Source organism: Tenrec ecaudatus, chromosome 18 (assembly GCF_050624435.1).
Source record: "Tenrec ecaudatus isolate mTenEca1 chromosome 18, mTenEca1.hap1, whole genome shotgun sequence".
NCBI classification, from domain to species: Eukaryota; Metazoa; Chordata; class Mammalia; order Afrosoricida; family Tenrecidae; genus Tenrec; species Tenrec ecaudatus.
In genome coordinates, this window is record NC_134547.1 from 22,870,280 (window position 1) to 22,891,846 (window position 21,567).

Genomic DNA, 21,567 nt, shown 5'->3' on the forward strand with positions numbered 1-21,567 from the left:
GAGCACTTAATTATTCTCACACAAGCCTGTAACGTTGGCCAAGAAGTAGTTATTCGAACAGAACAAGGAGCTACTACCTGGTTTACTATTGGGAAAAAGAGCTCCCAAGGAAAGAGAAATGGAGGGGTGTGTGTCTAATTTGATGGCTTAAACTTGGCCTAAAATGGGAAACTGGAGAAGTTGAAGAAGATGATCTTGGCCGATAAATCCCTGGCTACTAGAACAAACTGGGACAGCAGAACAGCATTGCACTGGGCATGCTCTGCAGGATGTACCAAATTGTTGAATTCTTGCTGCAACTTGGAGTGCCAGTAAATGATAAATATGTTGCAGGTTGGTCTATTCCTATTGATGTTTCTGCTGACCAGAACAAGACTGAGGTACTCAAGTGAATGCTGTCAATCATTCAAAAATGGCTGCACTCACCTGCATTCCACTGCTTCCAAAAATAGGCATGAAATTGCTGTTATCTGTGGGACACTGAGGACCAGGAAGAGCATGTATTCAGACAAATTCTCTGTGGTTATGATTAAAGAAGCCTGGGAGGTCTTCACATTTGTGAGTTGGTGGTAAATCCCAGTCATTCTCTTAATTAGAAAATATCCTCCCATAAGAGTGCTATCTTAGATCCGTTATCAGGCATCAAAGAACAAAAAATCATGTCACTGTGTGCTCACCTCCCTGATAAGATTGCTGAAGAAAAATGGGTACATAAGCAAATGTGGTGAAGAAAGCTGATGGTGCCTGGCTATCAAAAGATATAGCATCTGGGGTCTTAAAGCCTTGAAGGTAAACAAGCAGCCATCTAGCTCAGAAGCAACAAAGCCCACATGGAAGAAGCACACCAGCCTGTGTGATCACAAGGTGTTGAAGGTATCAGGCATCATCAAAATAAAGAATCTTATCATAGTGAATGATGGGGGAGTGTGGAGTGGAGACCCATTTGTAAGCCACTGGACATCCACTTACAGAAGGGTCTCGGGGAGGAGACAGCCAGTCAGGGTGCAATGTAGCAACGATGAAACATACAACTTTCCTCTAGTTCCATGCTCCCCCCTCCCCCCCCCACACACTATTATGATCCCAATTTTACCAAACAAATCTGGCTGGACCAGAGGATGTACACTGGTATAGATAGGAACTGGAAACACAGGGAATCCAAGTTGGATGATCCCTTCAGGACCAGTGGTGTGAGTGGTGATACCAGAAGGGTGGAGGGAGGGTGGGTTGGAAAGGGAAAACTGATTACAAGGATCTACATATAACCTCCTCCCTGGGGGATGGACAACAGAAAAGTGGGTAAAGGGAGACTTCGGACAGTGCAAGATATGATAAAATAATAATTTATAAATTACCAACGGTTCATGAGGGAGGGGGAAGTGGGAAGGAAAGGGAAAAATGAGGAACTGATGCCAAGGGTTTAGGTGGAGAGTAAATGTTTTGAGAATGATGAAGGCAATGAATGTATAAATGTGCTTACACAATGGATGTATGTATGGATTGTGATAAGAGTTGTATGAGGCACTAATAAAGAGATTAAAAATTAATTTTAAAAAAGGATTCATTTGACATCGGCAATGATTTAAAAAATTTTTAAAGAGTTCTACCTTACTATTAATTCTTACAAGCACATGGCTAGTTACTATACAGCCCAGGCTTTTATCTATAGGAGCAGACATGCTTCTTTGGTTCTGTGTTCAAGGAGTAGTCAACTCCCCTCTCCCTGCCCCCATGCTAGTGTCAGCTTTCTCCCACAATGAACTCAGGGACCGCTAAGGTTAAGATACTACCCACCTTGTTACATATGTAACATGTCCTGAAAATACAAAAGCCTAGAAAAGAATATGGTAGCTTACTTTCTCTCTCCCTGTCAGCTATGGCATCATGGAGGAGGTGAGCACCCCAAAACTTTTCTGTCTTTTTATTTATTCCCTTCAATTACATAATAATCATCCCTTAGGACCCATCCAATTGGCATCTTGGATTAGGGATTAAGAAGATCTCCTGGGTCTAGACAGACATGTACATGCAAATATATATATGAGGATGGGGAAATAGATCTATGTGTCTATATTGATAGGTTTAGTATTAAGGTGGCGGAAGGACCTTGGGCCTCTACTCAAGCACTCCCTCAATGCATGAATACTTTCTCTTATTAAATTGGCACTCTACGATGCTCACCCTCACGACACAACTGCTGAAACCAAAGTGGGTGAACAAGTAAATGTAGTGAAGAAAGCTGATGGTGCTCGGCTACCAAAAGATATAGCGTCTGGGGTCTTAAAGGGTTGAAGATAAACAAGCGGCTATCTAGCTCAGAAGCAACAAAGCCCACATGGAAGAACACACCAGCCTGTGTGATTGCGTGTTCCCAAAGAGATCCCCCATGATACGATCGCTGAGGACAAACGGGTGCATAAGCAAATGTGGCAAAGAAAGCTGATGGTGCCCAGCTTTCGAAAGAGATAGTGTCTGGGGTCTTAAAGGCTTGAAGATGAACAAGCGGCCATCTAGCTCAGAAGCAATAAAGCCCACATGGAAGAAGCACACCAGCCTGTGCGATCACAAGGTGCCAAAGGGACCAGGTATAAGGCATCATGCAAAAAAAAAATATATATATATATATGTGTGTGTGTGTGTGTGTGTGTGTATATACACACACACACCATGGTGAATGAAGGGGGAAGTACAGAGTGGAGACCCAAGGCCCATTTGTCAGCCACTGGAGATCCCCTCAAAGAGGGGTTTAGGAGAGGAGACGGGTCAGTCAGGGTGCGATGTAGTACCGATGAAGAACACAGCTTTCCCCCAGATCCTGGATGCTTCCTCCCCCCAACAACCATGATCCGAATTCTACCTTGCAAGACTGGATAGGGCAGAGGTTGTACACTGGTGCATATGGGAGCTGGAGGTACAGGTAATCCAGGGTGGATGATACCTTCAGGACCAGGGGTGTGAGGGGCGATTCTGGGAGAGTAGAGGGTGAGTGGGTTGAAAAAGGAGAACTGATTACAAAGATCCACATGTGACCTCCTCCCTGGGAGACGGACAGCAGAGAAGGGGGGGAAGGGAGACTTTGGATAGGGCATGATATGACAAAATAACAATCTATAAATTATCAAGGGCTCATGAGGGAGGGGAGAGCGGGGAGGGAGGGGGAAAAAAGATGATCTGATGCAAAGGGCTTAAGTGGAGAGCAAATGCTTTGAAAATGATTAGGGCAAAGAATGTATGGATGTGCTTTATACAATTGATGTATGTATAAGTATGGATTGTGATAAGAGTTGTATGAGCCCCTAATAAAATGTTAAAAAAAAAAAAAAAGATCTCCTGGAGAATTTAACCCAGTACACATGGTTGTGTAACCTCATTGGACAGTAGCACAAATCAGGCAATTATTTTGAAATGACAGTCCAGTTTTGAAGGATTATTAAATATCTAGATAAAATAACGGGGCAAGGTGAAAGTAAATTGAAAGCTTACTGTATTACTCTCATCTATCAACTGAAAAAATAGAATGTACCAGTAACAAGCAAAAAGATGCAAGACTTCCTACAAGTAGTGAAAAAGTATAATCCATGGTTCCCAGAGGAAGGAACTTCTGGTCTAGGTACTTGGGAGAAACGTTGCTATAAATTTAAAGGAAGCACACAGAGAAGGGAAAAGTATCCCCCTGCAAACCTGGGATTTGTAGGCACAAGTTAAGAGGATCTCAGAGTCTCTGCAGACAGAGCAAGACAACAAAGAGGAGCATCAAGATAGCGGAAAGTCTGAGATGAGCTATCTAACTTACAAAAACAGGCAAAAGGCATTTTTTCAAAATCATTTTACTGGGAACTCATACAAATCTTATCACAATCCATATATACATACATCCATTGTGTCAAGCACATTTGTACATTTGTTGCCATCATCATTCTCAAAACATATGCTTTCTGCTTGAGCCCTTGGGATCAGCTCCTCATTTCCCCCTGCCTCTCGACTACCCCCTCTCTCATGAACCCTTGATCATTTATAAATTATTATTTTGCCATATCTTACCCACTCTCTTCACCAACTTTTCTGCTGTCCATCCCCCAGGGAGGAGGTTATATGTAGATCCTTTTAATGGGTTCCCCCTATCCACCCCACCCTTCCGGTATTGCCACTTTCACAACTGGTCCTGAAGGATTCATCTTTCCCAGATTCCCTGTGTTTCCAGTTCCTATCTGTACCAGTGTACATCCTCTGGACTAGCCAAATTTGTAAGGTAGAATTGGAAACATGATAGTTGGGGGTGGGGGGTGGAGAGGAAGCATTTAGGAAATAGAGGAAATTGCTACACTGCACCCTGACTGGCTTGTCTCCTCCACAAAACGCTTCTGTAAGGGGATGTCCAGTTGCCTAAAGATGGATCTTAGGTCCCCAATCTGCACTCCCTCTCATTCATAATGATTTGATTCTTTTGTTCTTTGATGCCTGATCCCTTCGACACCTTGTGATCACACAAGCTGGTGTGTTTCTTCCATTTGGGCTTTGTTACTTCTGGGCTAGATGGCCACTTGTTTACCTTCAAGTCTTTAGTACCCCAGACACTAAATTTTTTGATAGTCGGGTACCATCAGCTTTCTTCACCACTTTTGCTTATGCACCCATTTGTCTTCAAGGATCATGTTGGGAAGGTGAGTACACATTGATATGACCTTTTGTTCTTTGATGTGTGATACCTGATCCCTTCAACACCTCATGATCACACAGACTGGTGTGCTTCTTCTACTTGGGCTTTGTTGCTTCTGAGTTAGATGGCCGCTTGTTTACCTTCAAGCCTCTAAGACCCCAGACGTTATATCTTTTGATAGCTGGGCATCATAAGCTTTCTTCACCACATTGGCTTATGCACCCTCTTTGTCTTCAGCGATCATGTCAGGAAGGTGAGCACCATGGAATGCCAGTTTAATAGAACAAATTATTCTTGCTTTGAGGGAGCACAGAAAAGGCATTTCAAATGAATATGAAATAGTTTAAATGATTTTAAAAGAAACTGAAAAAAACTAAGTCCAATTCAGAAGAAAGCCCCCTGGCCAATGCCTTTCCCCCCTACCCCCTGAAGAATGCAGCAGAGAGGCCTGGGGACCATTCTCCATCAGACAAATTACGATATCAGAGTTGAAGGTCTGAAGTAGCTAAAACACAAGTTGGCGGGAACATGAAAGAGGGATCGCTATGGATCAGTTATTAGGGGAAGGGAATTTTATTACTATGGAAGCACAACTGCCAATGAACAGGCATTCTTGGAGACTAGTGAGGCTTGTCTTTGGGCCTGGGAAAAAATACTGGCATTAGAGGGAAAACAGCCCAGTTATACTGCTACAGGTTAATGCAATGATGAATGCTATACAGATTTTGTGTCCCAATTGCAGGGTGCTGTGCGTTAGAGCAAACCAGCCTCTAACAATCATGGGGTTCATAGGCACAACTGTTCAGCGATAATGTATAAAGATTATAGCAAAGTCATAAAAGATAGGATAGGAGAGAGAGCAAAATAAAGGAGTCACACACATTTCATGGTAGCATGCTCACCTCCAGGGTGGACTTGGTCTCAGTAGTCAGGTCCACCCAGAGAGAGAGAGGAGGAGAGAATATATTTCCAATCACAGCTTATATATACTTAGGGGGTGAGCAAGCCATCCTGATTACAGGTAACCACATACGTAACAGGAAGGGGCTGTCCAATAGGCATATGCATGACTGGAAGGTGATGAGCTAAGGGTGTACATGCAATAGGAAGTGAAAGGGCTAGTGGTACACTTGTGACAAGATGGGCAGATCCTAGATTCAAGATGGCAACCTAACCTTGGTCCTCCTTGAGCATGACCTTGTTCATCCTCCTTCAGGGATGCAATACACTATCCTTATCAGCAGGGAGTGGGTCCCACCTACAGTGGGACAGACAACAGTGTCTGATTGCTCTAGATGTCTGATACCCTCAGGGAGAATATCTCTAAGCAGCTGACTACCCATCATGCACTCGCAAGCAGGGTGACAACCTGAGGAGAAACCTTTCTGTATCCCACAGCTGTGCAAAAATAATGTGAGTGATATGGGTTCACAGTGGATATTCTAATACACAAAATAGCTTATAAATACGCATATTTGGATTGCTTAAAACAGGGCATGATGGTGTCCAAGATGGAGTCAAGATGGCATCCAGGTAGAATCACCCGCCTGGTGCTCCTGTTGTTAGACCAGAAAATTAAGAGGTCAGGAGGCCAATACTGGGGGACTGGGTGCTAGAAATAGATTCAGTGTACTAGGGTCTGGTTCAGAGCACCCCCTGTGATTTTCACTCATTAAGCAACTTGAGAACCCACTGAAATGCGTCTGCCCATGGGCTCCGCTAATCCCTTGCCCGTTCCAGAAGGGAGGGCAGGATATGCCATCCCCTCCTACACTCAAAGTATGAGACCTGCAGTGAGCACTACTTTTCCCAGGCTGCTGTCTATTAGTGGTCATAGCCCTGGCTCACGGAGAGAGCCACAAGACCTCACACAGGAAGGATTCCCCTCTCTGCTATCTGCCCTGCTCCTACAGTCCAGGAACAGAGTGACTACATTGGCCACCCCTTTCCCCCCTCTCCCTAGCTCCATGCCTCCCAGCATGGGTAATGACAGATAATTAGATAATAATTTGCAGCAACTGAAAAGCCACTGGGATATTGACCTTTGACAGAACGCAGTTCCCCAGAGCACAACCAGCAATGCAACACAAGACAGTGATGGGCGTGACGCAGGAGTGCAGCCTCCTGTGCTGTCAAGAGGAGATTTCAGTTCCAGTCAGCCCCAAACCACTCCACTAATCTGGTTCCCCTTCCCTGGGGGACAGTGCGGCACAGCCCTGATACTAGGGCCCCCCACAAGTCCATTATAAAGAGGGGGGTAAAAAAGCACTTTCAATTCTAGGCTGTTGTCCTTTCTGTAACTTGGAAGGTAAATCACCAGAACTCTGTCCTTTGGCATAATATTAACATAACAACATAGGCAGATCTCTAATCTTCAGATGATAAAAGAAATCACATATTCAACAATCATAATAGGTGACTTTAATACTCCACTATCAGAGAAAGATAGATCATTGGGAAAGAAATTCAGCAAGGAGGCTACAGAGCTAAACATTATAATTAGGCTACTGTGCCTGATAGACATTTATAGTTTTCCATCCAAATGCAAAAAAATTCATATTCTTTTCAAGTGCACATGGTTCATTTTCTAAATACACCACACACTGGGACACAAGTCAAGTCTACACAAATTCAAACTCTAGAGATTACTCAGACATCTCTCTCAAACCATGACTCCATAAGGCTGGAGATCAATAAAAGGATGACCAGAAAAACAAAGGCAAACTATTGAAGGATGAATAATGATCTTCTACAATACGAATGAGTACTGGCCCAGATTAGAGAGGAAATTGGGAAGCTTCTAGAAACTAATGAGAATGAGAATACAACATACCAAAACCCATGGGATACAGAAAAAGTAGTTATCAGAGGAAGTTTGATAGCAATTAATGCATATATGAAAAATAAGAGAGATTTATGACTGATATGCTATCACAAAACCTCCAGCAATTAGAACAGAGTTGAAAGAACCCACCCATAGCAGAAAAGAAATAATAAGAATCAGGGCAGAGTGAAAACGGTGGGAAGACAAGAGAACAATGCAAAAAAAATCAATGCAGCAATAGCTGGTTCTGTGAAAGGATCAACAGAGTCAACAGATGCTGAGAAGCCTAATCAAGGAAAGGAATGAGGAAACATCAATAGCCAGGAGGAGGGATGAAAGAGAGGAAATCACAACGGGCCCCATCAAGATTAAGAGCATAATCATAAGTACTATGAAAGTCTAATGAATTCAACAATGTGGAAGACATGGAAAAATACTTGGAAAATTACCAAAGTAATCTCCACAAATGGAAGATATCCCATGTTCATGGATCAGAAGACTCAATAGAGTAAAGATGTCAATTTTACCCAAGGCACTATGTAAGTTTAATGCTATCCTGATTCAAATACCAATAACCTTTTTCAAAGAACTAGAAGAACTGACCACCAATTTCATATGGAGAGGGAATAAGCCCAGAAATATCAGTGAACTCCTCAAGAAGAAGGATAAAGTCAGAGGCCAGGCTTTACCTGACTTTTAACACCTACTACACAGCCACAGTGGTCAAAACCGTGTGGTACTGGAATAATGACAGATATTCAGACAAATGGAAAAGAACAGAAAGCCCAGAAATAAAACCATCAGCATACAGACAACTGATCTTTGACAAGGGCCCCAAAAGTATCAAGTGGGAGTGGATGCCCTCTTTAACAGGTGGTGCTGGAAACAATGGATATCCACCTGCAGAAAAATGAAACAAGACCCTTACCTCATCCCATGCACAAGAACAAACTCAAGGTGGCTCACAGACCTAGAAGTAAAACCCCAAACTATCAGGCCCATCAACGTAGGAATAGGGAAAAACTGAAGAACCCTGGCTCATAGACGAACTGCAACAGGGAGGGATACAAATCTGAACTCACAAAGTGGGAAATACTAAGGATAAAACACTTGTGTTGGTCAAAAGACTTCACCAAAAGAGTGACATGAGAAGTCAATGACTAGGCGAGGATTTTTAGCAATGACACAACTGATAAAGGGCTCATTACTAAAATCTCAATAAGCCCTAAAAATTAATAAAAATAAATTTAACATATCTATAATACTCTCCTAGTATACAAAATAAGAAAACAGTTAACCCCCTGAGGAAGTGGGGAAAAGACCTGAAAAGAAGTTTCACTAGGGAGGAGACCCAAATGGCCAATAAACATGTGAGAAAATGCTCCCCATCATTAGCCATCAGAGAAATGCAAATCAAACAACCATGAGATTCCACCTAACACCCTTGAGGATAGCCCAAATCAGAAAATCAGTGAATGACAAATGTTGGAGGGGATGTGGTGAGACAGGAACACTCCTCCACTGCTGGTGGTTGTATAGATACATACAGCCTCCGTGGAAAGTGACGTGGCGATATGTAAAGCAAATGGAAATTGAACTATCTTATGACCCAGCTTTCCCTCTACCAGGCATATCCACAGAAAAGGTAAGAAACAAGCCACGGCCAGTCTTCTGCGCCCTAATGTTTATTGCAGCGCAATTTACAATCACAAAGAATTGGAAACAACTGAAATTTCCATATAGAGATGAGTGGATTAGAAAGCTCCGGCACAGACACACAATGGAGCACTACGCAGCACTAAAGGCACTGATGATCACCTGAAGCAGGAAGTCTCATGGGAGGAGTTGGAGGAAATGATGCTAAGCAAAGTTAGCCAATTACAAAAGGACAAGTTCAACATGAGTCCACTGGGATAGAAGAAAAGCCACTTATCTCACACTATGGGTTTAAGTACAGGCAGTTGGTGGGGGATAGGTGAAACCCAAGGATGTACATATCATTCCACCACAAATAAGGGGAAGTACGGGGAGAGTATTGGTTATGTCTCCACAGGCTTGAGCGTGTGCATAGAGACCCTACCCCGGCGCACCAAACCTCGAGGGTAATGTAACCACACGAATCAACACATAAACAGAGTAGGCTACAGGGCTGGCCCCAATCAGAGCCAAACTGACCCCCTCCCTCAAAGTATGTGCTACAGAGGACTACACTAAACCTCCAGGCGGGGAGAGGAGCCGGCCTGCCACAACCACACAGAAGCAAACCAAGGAGGAAAACAAGGGAGTGAGGTTCGAGACCCCATATGAGCACACCAAGCCTTGAGGACGACATCCCTGCACAGAGCTACTGAGGCACAGAGAGGACTATAGGGCCAGCAACAGCTCCAGACACGAGGTCCCCTCACTAGAGCATACTGAGATAAAGGACAATACTGGGGACACACGCCAGGGAGGGAGTCCAGTCTGAACCCACCCACAGTGAGGCAAACCAGGAAGGGAACATAACAGATCAGCAACAGGAGCAAAGCCAAGCCACAAAGCTCCTGAGGAGCCCCCAAATAGACTTCAGGCTAGGAGGGGCAGTTCCCAGAAACCACACCCCCCAAAAAACAATGAGGAGATAGTCATAAAGGTCAGCAGACAAACCTGGAATTCTCTATGTTTGGGAGGGGGCGGGGGGAAATTGCTAGTTATTATCATTTTTTTAGATACATATATTTTTTCTTTTTTTGATCTTTTTTTTCAATCTTTTATTTTCTTTTTGTATTGCCTACATTATTGTTGGTTTGCCTACCAATATAAGATAGACATGGAGAATCTGAAACACGGCGGACGACGTGGACCAGCAACAAACTACCAAAGCGGCAGAGGAGCCTCGGGATCTCGTTAGGCTCAGCCTGGATGAACGCATGTATGGGAAAATGCAAAATGACCGAGAGCTTCAAGGAAGATTGCATGCTTATGATCAGCATTTAAATATGATCCTGGGAGATGAGGAAGAAACTGTGACGACTATAGAAATTGATGAAGCGATGCGTGGAGAGATACATAAGTCAATGAAGTGGAATATGCCAATGCTCTGTGTGCGTGGTGACGGTGTTGTGCTAGTTGCCCCTCCGCTGAAAGTTGGATGAAACCAAGAATCTGTTCAGAGGGAAAAGAGGAGTCTCTTGAATGAGGTATATTCTGAAGAGAAACCTATGTAAACTTTGATACTCAGAAGTAACCAACGATCCATCCTTTCCTGAAATAAGTTGGTTTGATGCTATAAACTAAATAACATTTTAATTTTTATCCCACCCTTCCAATAAATGTAATCACAAAAATGAAAAGAGAGAGAGAGAGAGAGCAAGCCCAAGGAGAAAGCAATGGGACCAGCAATTCTGGAGGGATTTAGGGGGAAGAGGAGGTGGGGAAAGGGAGGGGTGAGCAAACAACAACATAGACAGGGGAACAACTAGGGAATTAAAATCAACAACAAGGAGGACGTAGAGATCCTGGGGGTGTTGGAGCAACAGCAATCTAGCTGGGAGAAATCACTAAAAGGTGGAAGAAGGGCGAGCGTGAGGGTGGGGCAGGAGTTAGGTAAAAAGAAACAGGAAAGATCTAGGAAGAAAAGCTATGAATAGAGGTACAAACACAAGTGCGCACTCATGTAAATATACTGAACGATAAATATAGAGGTATTGGTCTACGTACACATATTTTATAATACATGGAGGAAATGGATAGACTTTGGTCTCTGCTCAAGCCCTCCCTCACCGCAAGAACACTTGGTTCTAACAACTTGACATTCTGTGATGCTCACTCTCCCACCACAATAGCTGAAGACAAAATGGGTACACAAGCAAATGTGGTGAAGAAAGCTAAAGGTGTCCGGTTATCAAAGATAGAGCATCTGGGTCTTAAAAGCTTGAAGTTAGACAAGCGGCCATCTAGCAGGGAAGTAATAAGTCCACATGGTTCTTCCAGCCTGTGTGATCATGAGGTGTCCATGGAATCAGGTAACAGCATCAGAAGACCCAAAACAAACAAGAGAATGAGGGGCTTCGGAGCAGAGACCAAAAACCCATCTGTAAACAATGGGACATATCCTCACGGAAGGGTCACAAGGAAGGGATGAGTCAACCAGGACATTATAGCACGAATAAAACACACAATATTCCTGATTCCGTGAGGCTTCCTCACCTACCACTATCAAAACCCCAATCCTGCTTTCACTGCAGGCTAGACCAGAGCATGTACACTGGTACAGGTAAGAGTTCAGGCTACACAGAATCCAGGTCAGATAAACTCCTCAGGTACAGAAATGGGAGTAGTGATACCAGGTGACTAGTGGGGAGGTGGGGAGAGAAAGGGGGAAGAAGCCATGGGGGAAGGGAGAAAGCAGTTGGTATAAAATATGAAAATAGTAACAATTTATAATTTATCAAGGGGTCATGAGGTGAGGAAGGGAAAAGGAGAAAAAAAAAGAGGCGCTGATACCAAAGTCTCAAAAAGAAAGTAAATGTTTAGAAAATAATAGTGGCAACATATGCACAAGTATGCTTGATACAATTGATGTATGGATTGTTATAAGAGCTGTAGGAGTCCCCAATAAAATGATCTTAAAAACGAACAAACACACAAACAAAACAGGGCATGCTTTTAGACTATCTTAAATATTACAGAGGGGTGGGATCTGAGATGCACAGTGCAGATCTCGCGGCTGCAATTACACCACACCTAAAGGGAAATGTTTTTGCTGTGGGAAAATCAGTCCTTTTTATAACCAATGCCAGCAGCACGTGCCAATTAGCCTGGCAACCAAAAGTGGCCCGGGCCATTCAACATTGGTTCAAAAGAACCTGGGTTTTGTTCCCACTGCAAAAAGGGGGATCACTGGGCAAGTCAAGGCTGCCCCAAACAGCAGCAAAGGGGTCCTGCTAATAAGTGTTTCCCAGCTGGGAAAGGGGAATGCTTTGAAACCCACCAACGAATCCTGGGAAATGTAGTTCCTTTCCAGCCCAGTACACAACACATTCAGAATCAATCAGGCCTGTGGCCTCAGTCCCAGTCCCAGAGGGGGCTCCTCAATTAACTAGTCAAAAAGACAGCTTGGACAAAATGGAGAACCAGAAATTATTAAAACTGGTTATCGGGGGGGGGGGGGGTCCTTTGCCTAAAGGAACAATAGGGCTTTTATTAGGAAGGTCCGACCTAAATTCTCAAGGGGTTCAGATTGTTACTGGGGTTATCGATTCAGGATTATGAAGGGGGAAATTAAGACAGGTAGTTAAATCTGAAGTACCGTACGGTATAAAAAAGGGAGAAAGCATCAGCCAATTACTCTTGCTTCCTTCTGTGTATATATATATATATATATACATATATAAATTGGCAACTCACATTTATTAAGATTCCCACTGATTTCAACAGAGAAGTAATTCTAGGGGAGTTGTCAAGGTTATTGCAGTAGATAAGCTTCCCCCAAAGTCTAATTTATATTAGAATAGTTGACTTGTGTCATTAACAACAATCATTTCTTTAATGTGACAGGCTCACTCTTCATTTCGTCAGAGACTGTCGAATACTTGTCTGGACAGCCATAATGTGCCTGTCAGTCATTCTTTTGAGTAAAGATGGTGTCTCATCTGAAAAGCGGCTAGTTCATCCCTAAACTTCCTTATGTTCTTATTGATAAAACTGACACTCATGAAGAGCCGGAGAAGTCAGGACTATCCATAGGTCATGGGATATTTTGGAATGCTATCATGGACAAATGGAGTTAATACTTGCAGGGAAAAGATTTTCAGGACTTTTAGATTCAGGAGCTGACATTGCAGTTACAAGCCATCAACAATGGCCAAAGGCCTGACCGCTGACCAATGCTAATTTTACCATAGGAAGAACAGGAGAGGTTAACCAGGAGAAAGTACGGCAAAGTGGCCAGATCCTACAATGCACAGGACGTGAAGGACAGTCAGGTTTAATTAAAGCTGTGGTGACTCTTACCCCCAATTAATTCATGGGGGGGGAATCTATTACAGCAGTGGGGAGTCAAGACTGTACATTCTTCCACGGAATTCCTTTAGCACAAAATAAAATGCAGTATATGGCTTATAAAGGAAGTGGCCTTGGAAAGAATAAGGCGATCTGTAGGAGGCGGTCGACTGGTCAAGATGCTTACTGGTTGTGACTAATTAGTCTCCGGTGCCTCTGTTGACCTTGCAGCTAAAAGCATTGCGAGATAACTCAGTTATTTATGACCCCTGTAAGACTCTCTGGAACCCTGCATGTCATTGTGCTTATCTTAGAATATAGTGCTGTTGTTATTCAAGTGTTTAGACAGTGTGCCTAGTTAAGTAATGTTTACATAGCTCAGAGGTTCAGGATGTTTTTTTTTTAATTAGTGTTTTAGTGTTTACTTTGTAATCATTCCCTTGTAAGAAGAGTCTAAAAACCAAGCTTTGAATACACGCGGGACTTCAGTCCATCAGACTGTTGTCCTCCCAATCCCATGCTTTGTACACGTCTCTTTCTTTTTCTTTCATCCGCACGCCTCAATTCAGATGCAGCTTGATGCGAGATAGCTGGTCTATCACCCGCAGAGATCCATCTCCATTTGAGACCGCTCCCCAAAATGACCGCCACGGCCTGGGATATTCACATTTTTCATTGGGACTGCTGTTGTAAAGCCTGCACCTATTAAACTAACTTGGAAGTCGAGTGATCCAATATAGAGAAGAGTGGTCCTTTCACACTGAAAACTGCAGGCTCTACGTGATTTAGTTCAAGAGCAGCTGATAAAGTCATTTAGCAGAGACTCTAAGTGCCTGGAATGTTTGTAATTAGAAAGAAATTAGGCAAATGAGATGCTCATACACCTACCTGAAAGCTATTAATTCTATTATACCGCCTTTGGGAAGCCTCCAGCCAGGCCTTCCCGCACCTAGCAGGATTCCAAGAGATTGGGATCTGTCATCGATTTTAAAGAATTGTTTCTACACTTTCCATTTAGATCCTGCTGATCATGAAAGATTTGCATTCACTATACCTGAAGTAAAACATGAAGCTCTTATTAAGGGATACCATCTAAAAACTTGGCTCAGAAAATGGTGAACAGTGTCGTCCCTCTGTGTCAGTTTTTCATAGGGAAAATGTGAGAGCCAGTCAGAAAGCATTTCTCTGAGACATAAAATTCACTACATGGATATTTTAATAGCCGCGCCTATCAAGGAAATGCTAAAACAAATCTATGTGTACAATAGTAAGGCTACCTCTCAGGCAGGATTAATAATTGCTCCTGATAAAATTTAGACAACCAGGCCTCACACTTGTATGGCCGGATCAATGCCAGGCCGGCTTCTAGCAGCAAGTGACCTTGAATCTCCCCCACCTGTGCGAAGCTGACCAGAACTGGCTGACACAATTAGCAGCAAGTGGTCTTGAATCTCACACACACACCTGCGGAGCTAACCTGTCAGCAGCTTTGCACGTTTTTTCCTCCTTTTACTCACGGCCCATTTTGTTCACGGCCTGTTTGGCTCAGTGCCCGCTTTGTTCTCAACCCTCCACTCTGCACCCAGCACGGCCCCACTTTGTTCTCGCCCCACCACAGCACCCGGCACCTGCCGGGCCCGTTTAGCTCAGTGCCTGCTTTGTTCTTGCCCACCGCTCTGCACCCGGCACAAATACGCCCGGAACCAGGGAGACTCCTTACAGTCCAGAAACCCGGACATACCTGTCCATATATAAGCATCACCCCTGTAGCCTGCAGTGCGACTCCTCCGGCCCAGACACTGTGGACCCTGGACTTCGCCCAGGCTGGGTCTTTCTCCCCAATAAAGCCTGTTTGCTCTAATTCGACTGATTTGGTCTCTAGCGCCTCTCGACTGCCTTACAATACTTACTTAGGAACAGTAGTGGATCGGACTACAGTTGGGTCACAGAAACTTGAAATCAGAAAATCGTTCACTGATTTTCAAAAGCTACTAGGAGATATAAACTGGATAAGACTATTATCGGAAATCCCCATGGAAGAGCTCAAACACTTATTGAACACACTGAAAGGGCACCACAGCGAAACAGTCCTAGAATGCTCACCCTTTTAGCTCGCTGCAAGTTACCCTGTATAAAAGAATACATCAGTCAAGGAAAGATTTACCACACTCTTGCAGACAAAAGGATTCTCCTGGCTCTTTTTCACATGCTTACCTTCCCTACTGCTACTCTATCAAGAGGATAAGCCTCTAGAGCAGGGGTCCTCAAACTACGGCCCGCGGGCCACATGCGGCCCACCAAGGACATGTATCTGGCCCGCCGGGTGTTTTTGCCCCATTTGTTTTTTTATTTCAAAATAAGATGTGTGCATAGGAATTTCTTCAGGTTTTTTTTAAACTATAGTCCAGCCCTCCAATGGGTCTGAGGGACAGTGAACTGGCCCCCTGTTTAAAAAGTTTGAGGACCCCTGATCTAGAGTCATACACCTGGGCAATACAGGCCCAACGGATATTTGGCTTTATTGGGAACAAATAGCACAGTTAATCATTAATGCCGGCATTGCTGTTGACAACTGAGTGGATATAATCCATCGATCAAATTCTGCCTCCTGGAATACAAAAGACTTTTCCCCAGCTTTGTCTCCCTCAAAGATATGCAAAATATTAGAGGCTGTTTGCCAGCACTTGGTGGGAGGTCAGATGCTTAGAGACATCCTCTCTGAAGGCATTAAGCCACTGTCTGGTCCCACCACAGGTGAGGCCCACTCCCTATTGTTATAAATATAAGAAAGACACCCCACTGTGAAGAAAAATGTGCTAAGCACCCACCAACTACCCCTCCCCTCCCCCACCTCCAGCTGGGGACAGGTGAAACTGCTGAACCAAGCACAGGCCACACTAGCAAACACTGGCAAATCGATGATCCTGAAAGTATGTTTCTAGCAATGATTGCAGTTATATCTGTCACTGCTGAGGTATGTGCTAACCAAGCTTATTGGGTTTATTTATGTTCCCCATCCTCCCCTCCTAGAGATTATAGACTGGACCCAAACCAGCCCAGTCATATTTGTGAATGATTCTGTATGGAACCCAGGGCTTTGGAGAAGTGGGATAGCCAGGCACCTGGAGGAAGAAGGCAAGGTTTTTCATTTTACCTTAGGTTTTCAGGTGTTGCCATTGTGCACGGAGGCCAGCCCTAGATGTTTATTCATTAAATCGCATGGCTGGTATTTAACAACACTGGCAAGTTTCTACATGGGGTAGAAGCATCTGCAGAACATAAAAATTCCACCACTGTGGAGGGAAGAAGAGACATGTGAGATCATGAACTAAAGACATTTTGAACCCATCAGACTCAAATAGCTCATATGCCAGGGACGACATGGGAAGATATTAAGAAATGGCACTGTGATAGGTTTATTGTGCCAACTAGGCCTCCGTAGGAATATGTGAGGAGAGTTCGGTTCTCCCTATTCAGAGTTTGGTTCTCCCTATTCAAGGAACCTGAGCAGTGGGACCTATGGAAAATACCTCTTGCCACTAAACCCATAGCAAGATATATATAGCTTATAGGTATCAATCTGTTCGGCTATACCTATACTTGTGCTAGTTTTAGGTTTCTCCCACAATGAGCTCAGGGACCTCTAGGGCTAAGATACTCACCACCTTGTTATGTATGTAATTAATGAGATCTGTATGTCCTGAAAAGAGATAAGCCTGTAAAAGAAGATATTAGCTCTTTCTCTCTCTCCCTCTCAGACCTGACTTCATGGAGGAGGTGAGCACCCCCAAATTTCTTTTTTATTTATTCCCTCCAATTACATAGCCATCCCTTAGGACTCACCCAATAGTGGGCTGGCTCACAGAGTCATGTTACTAGAAGGTGGGGCTAATCCAGATGCCAGGGACCATTCTGAGGCTGTAGCAATGCACAGGCAGCAGCCGAGGGTAAAGATGATTTGAAGATGATTCATCTCCTTCTGTATTATAAAGTATCCACAAATATCCAGGACACTGAGAGCACCACTCCTTTACACTTATCCTATGCTGAGGTGAGAGTTGAAGAAGTGAAACTGCTGGTGGTCCACAAAGCAAGTATTGATCTTGAGAATAAAGAAGAAAATACACCCTTGAAAGTAGCCAAAGGTGGCTTAGACTCAATACTCAAGGGAATGGTGGAAGGTTAAGCAGTTTTGTGATCCCCCACCCACCCACCCTCAGTATTCTGAAAGTCTTACAAATACTGAACATTGTTCTTTCTGAGGTACTTTTTACAAGCTTACAATCTGTTTTCCACATGCATCAAATAATTGTTGGAATTGTTCTACTGTTGTATTGAACCTTAGATAGAACTTTGGTCAATCTTAAGCCAATGATTCTGTGCCTGTTGTGAGTCTTCAAGACCCACTCACGCACCCTCTATCTACCCCTGAGGCACATCACTTCCACCAATGGAAGTGAGCCAGTAATTTGGCCAAATGTTTTCAAGTGGATTCAAGAATGTTGAAGCACATCCTAACCTGTTTTTCAAGCTCACCACGGCCTACGCCAAACTGTTGTTCTCTCTCAATGGGAAGGTTTAATTTATTTTGCCACAGGAGAAATCTTGATATATTTTGGTGGACAGAATTCTGAAGTAGAGGGCATGTCATCCCAATTTTGTATTCATAAACAAGGAAAAATGAAAAAAATCAGGAAAGGTGTGAGGGCTGTATCATTTCACTTTATTCAATCTTATTCAATCCTATTCCTTATTCAATCTGTCTGCTAAACAAATAATCCGAGCAGTTGAACTATATGAAGAACTTAGCATCAGGACGGGAGAAGGCTCATGAACAACCTGGGATGTGCAGATGGCACAACCTTGACTGCTGAGAGTGAACACGACTTCAAGAACTTACTGGTGAAGACCAAAAACTTCAGCCTGGGTTCTCCTCGGTCTAAACAAAACAAAAATTCTCACAGCTGGATCAAGAGAAATCAGAGTAAATGAAAAAAGACTTAAATTGTCAAGGACTTTCCTTTTTACCCTTGCTAAGGATGGAACTAGGAGCCCTGCTGGCGTAGTAGTTCAAGTTAGGTTGCTAACTCCAGCATTGGAAGTTCGAAACCACCAGCTGCTCTGAGGAAAAAAGATGGGGTTTTCCACTCCTGTAAAGAGTGACCATTTCAGACACTCCCAAGGGCAGTTCCAGCCTATAGGGCTGTTATGAATCAGCATCAACTCAATAGCAGTGCATTTATGTTTTTTGTTTTTCTAAGATGAAAGTGATAAACAGATAACAAATGTGGTTGATGATACAGTGAGACTTTATCCATTATCCATTTATCCTTACCCACTACTAGTAGAACTGTAAAATGGTATATCCACTATGGATTATGGTACGATACATCCTCAAAAAAAAAAAACTAGAAACACGAGCGTGAGGACAAAACATTGCTATAAAACCATAACATGATTTGTTAAACAAAAGTATCGAAATGTGATTGTTTCTCAACATATCCTCCACGGAGGTCTACACAATTCCAAAGGCGGCATTTCCACTGCTAACCCTTCTCTGAAGAAATTGGCATGCCTTAAGTGACACCATGTCAAGATGTAGTTTTACATTCTCAAGGAACTCAACCCATGTTCCTTTTCAATGTTCTTTGAGTTTTGGAAACAAAAAGAAGTGGGTGGGATAAGATTACTGCCATGGGGGGTGGGTGGGTGGAATAATGTTTCCCATTGTAATTCTCACAGGATAACCATTGCTACCTTCCAGGAAACAGCAGTGTGTGTGTGGGGGGGAGGGGGGCGGGGCGCGGGGCGGGAAATCCTTGCTGCAACTTTCTGGCCTTTTTCTTACCAATGCTGTTTTCAATTTTCCTAAAACTTCTTTAGAAGCCCCTGTGATTGTACTGTGTCTTCCATAAAATGTATCATGAAATTTGAAATTTAAAAAAAAAGAAATTTGGAATGAACCCTTTGAAATTCCTAAAAAAAAAAAAAAGTCATCATAATCTTCTTCTTTTTAGTTACAAGACAAATATTTTAATGAAAGTTGGTTAGTGGGCATATAATAACCCAAGGAGCTAGACAATTTACATGAGATCATAATATTAATTTGAAATAGAATAGATGCTGAAGTAAATTTTACATATTATCACCATATGATTTACCCTCCTCTTTCAAAGATGCCTTAGCATATTTGCTTCTTCCCTTATATTTTTTGGTACAATTTCATGTCTTTCTTTGGTTAATTCACCAACCCAGCTGGGGTCTAGTTCAAAAACGTTATCCTTACTTAATTTCATCATGTACTATGTAAATTATTTTTCTTTAACAGCATCGTGGCATGTCATGTCTTTCATGCAAAGCTTTGCAATTTCTGTCTTTGCAGCTTGCCTGGCTTTATCAATAGCGCAGCTCCAGGAACCACAGGTAAGACTCCATGGATCAGTCATTTAGAGCTATGCGCCATCCTTCGCACTGTAAGACCCTAACCTAAAACTGCAGCCAACAGGTCTCAGTGCACTGGCGCATGTGTGTGCTCATCCGTGGCCACTTCCCCTGCAAGACGTCTGGTCTGAAGTTGGAAGCTTCTTTTCCCACTGGGTCTGCCCAAGAACAAGCATCTGCCAATGTGCCTGCTGCTGCCATCCAACATGCTGATCAATGTGAAGCCCCGTCTGCTGGAACTTTTGCCACAAAGTTTCGAAGGGAGTAATTTTTAGACTCCAAAGACAGTGCTATCTTTACTAAGGATCCTAATACTGTACGGCTACTTCCACAGGCTTCGGAGTGTATTCCACTTGGAAAACTCTTCCGTTACGTGAGACTGCAGCGTCTGAGAAGTCACACCCAATGCCGATAGAGCTCCCAGGGCTAAAACAACTGGACTGCAAAGGGTTTTGCAGCCACAAGCGCATCATTCTGTTTTTGAGTTGACATGTCTATCTTGAATTTAACTAGGCCAGCAGATTCCTTAGGAAGCTACTTTTTTCCAATGGATTTTTGAAGGCACCCCGAGGGACCTTATCTAGAGCTTTCTACTGACTGCAAAGACATGTTTAAACATATTTTGTTTGGAAAACCCATAGGTCTATGAATGAGTAGCAATACTTTTTGACTGGCTCTTACGGAACTGCCCTAAGTGGGATCCAACTATCACACGTTTAGGTATATACCTAAAAATAATCACATGAATACTCATGGGTGCATCTATATTCCTTGCTACTTGAGTCACAAAAGAAAGTACATGGAAACAATGGATAAACTGATAAGCAAATTGTTTAGCACACAAATGGCCAATGGAATCCTAGGCAAACATGAACAGTATATTATAACATGGACAAATCATGGCTTTTCCCTGCTTCTTGAGTGCGCTACGGCACCACGCTAACGGCACTTTGTGTGGTTCCCATGGTGTTACTCAAGATTCACAGTATTTATTGCACTAAAGATTATAAAACATACTTGAGACCTACAGGTAATCACTTTTTACTAGATAATCACAATTTACTAGAGAAACAACTTAGAGATGATTAGCACCTCATGGAGTTTATAAAAATTCCTCATATAAGTGTACCTGTACCATACAAGAGTCAACTTTATGTCATTCAAAATAAAAATACATCCCCCCACCACATTGGGGTGAACAACGAAGGGAATGCAACAGAGCAAGAAGGGGAGCAAAGCAATGAAATCCCCGAGGAGTCCCAAATCTGACTCATCCGATGAGATCAGAAAACACACATAAAGGTCAACAGACAGACCTGGACCTACTTATAGGCCTTTTTTTTCATGTTTATAGGAAGGATAAGCAACCCTGAGGAGAAAACAACAGGGCTGACAGTTCCAGGAAGACATGAGAAAAGGGAATGTGAGGGAGCAGAGGCAGGGGGGGGCGAGTAGGGGGCGCCCAATAAACCCAGGGTCAAGGGAACAACAAGTGACTTAAAATCAATGAAGATGAGGGTGTAGAATGCCTGGCAGGGCTTGATCAAGTGAAATGTAGCCTAGAGGAATTACTGAGAGACAAATAAAGGTCAAATATGATAGTGGGACAAGAGGAAAGTAAAAGGAAATAGAGGAAAGAACTAGGATGCAAAGGACATTTATA

General features: G+C 43.2%; 3 pseudogenes; 2 read left to right on the plus strand and 1 right to left on the minus strand.

The window, feature by feature from the left end:
- The first annotated feature begins 118 nt into the window (after window positions 1-118).
- LOC142432078 (uncharacterized) lies at window positions 119-17,649 on the plus strand (annotated as a pseudogene).
- LOC142432516 (U6 snRNA-associated Sm-like protein LSm3 pseudogene) lies at window positions 10,304-10,615 on the plus strand (annotated as a pseudogene).
- Window positions 17,650-19,598: 1,949 nt separating the features above from the next.
- Window positions 19,599-20,374, minus strand: LOC142431674 (proteasome subunit alpha type-3 pseudogene; annotated as a pseudogene).
- Between the last annotated feature and the right edge of the window lie 1,193 nt (window positions 20,375-21,567).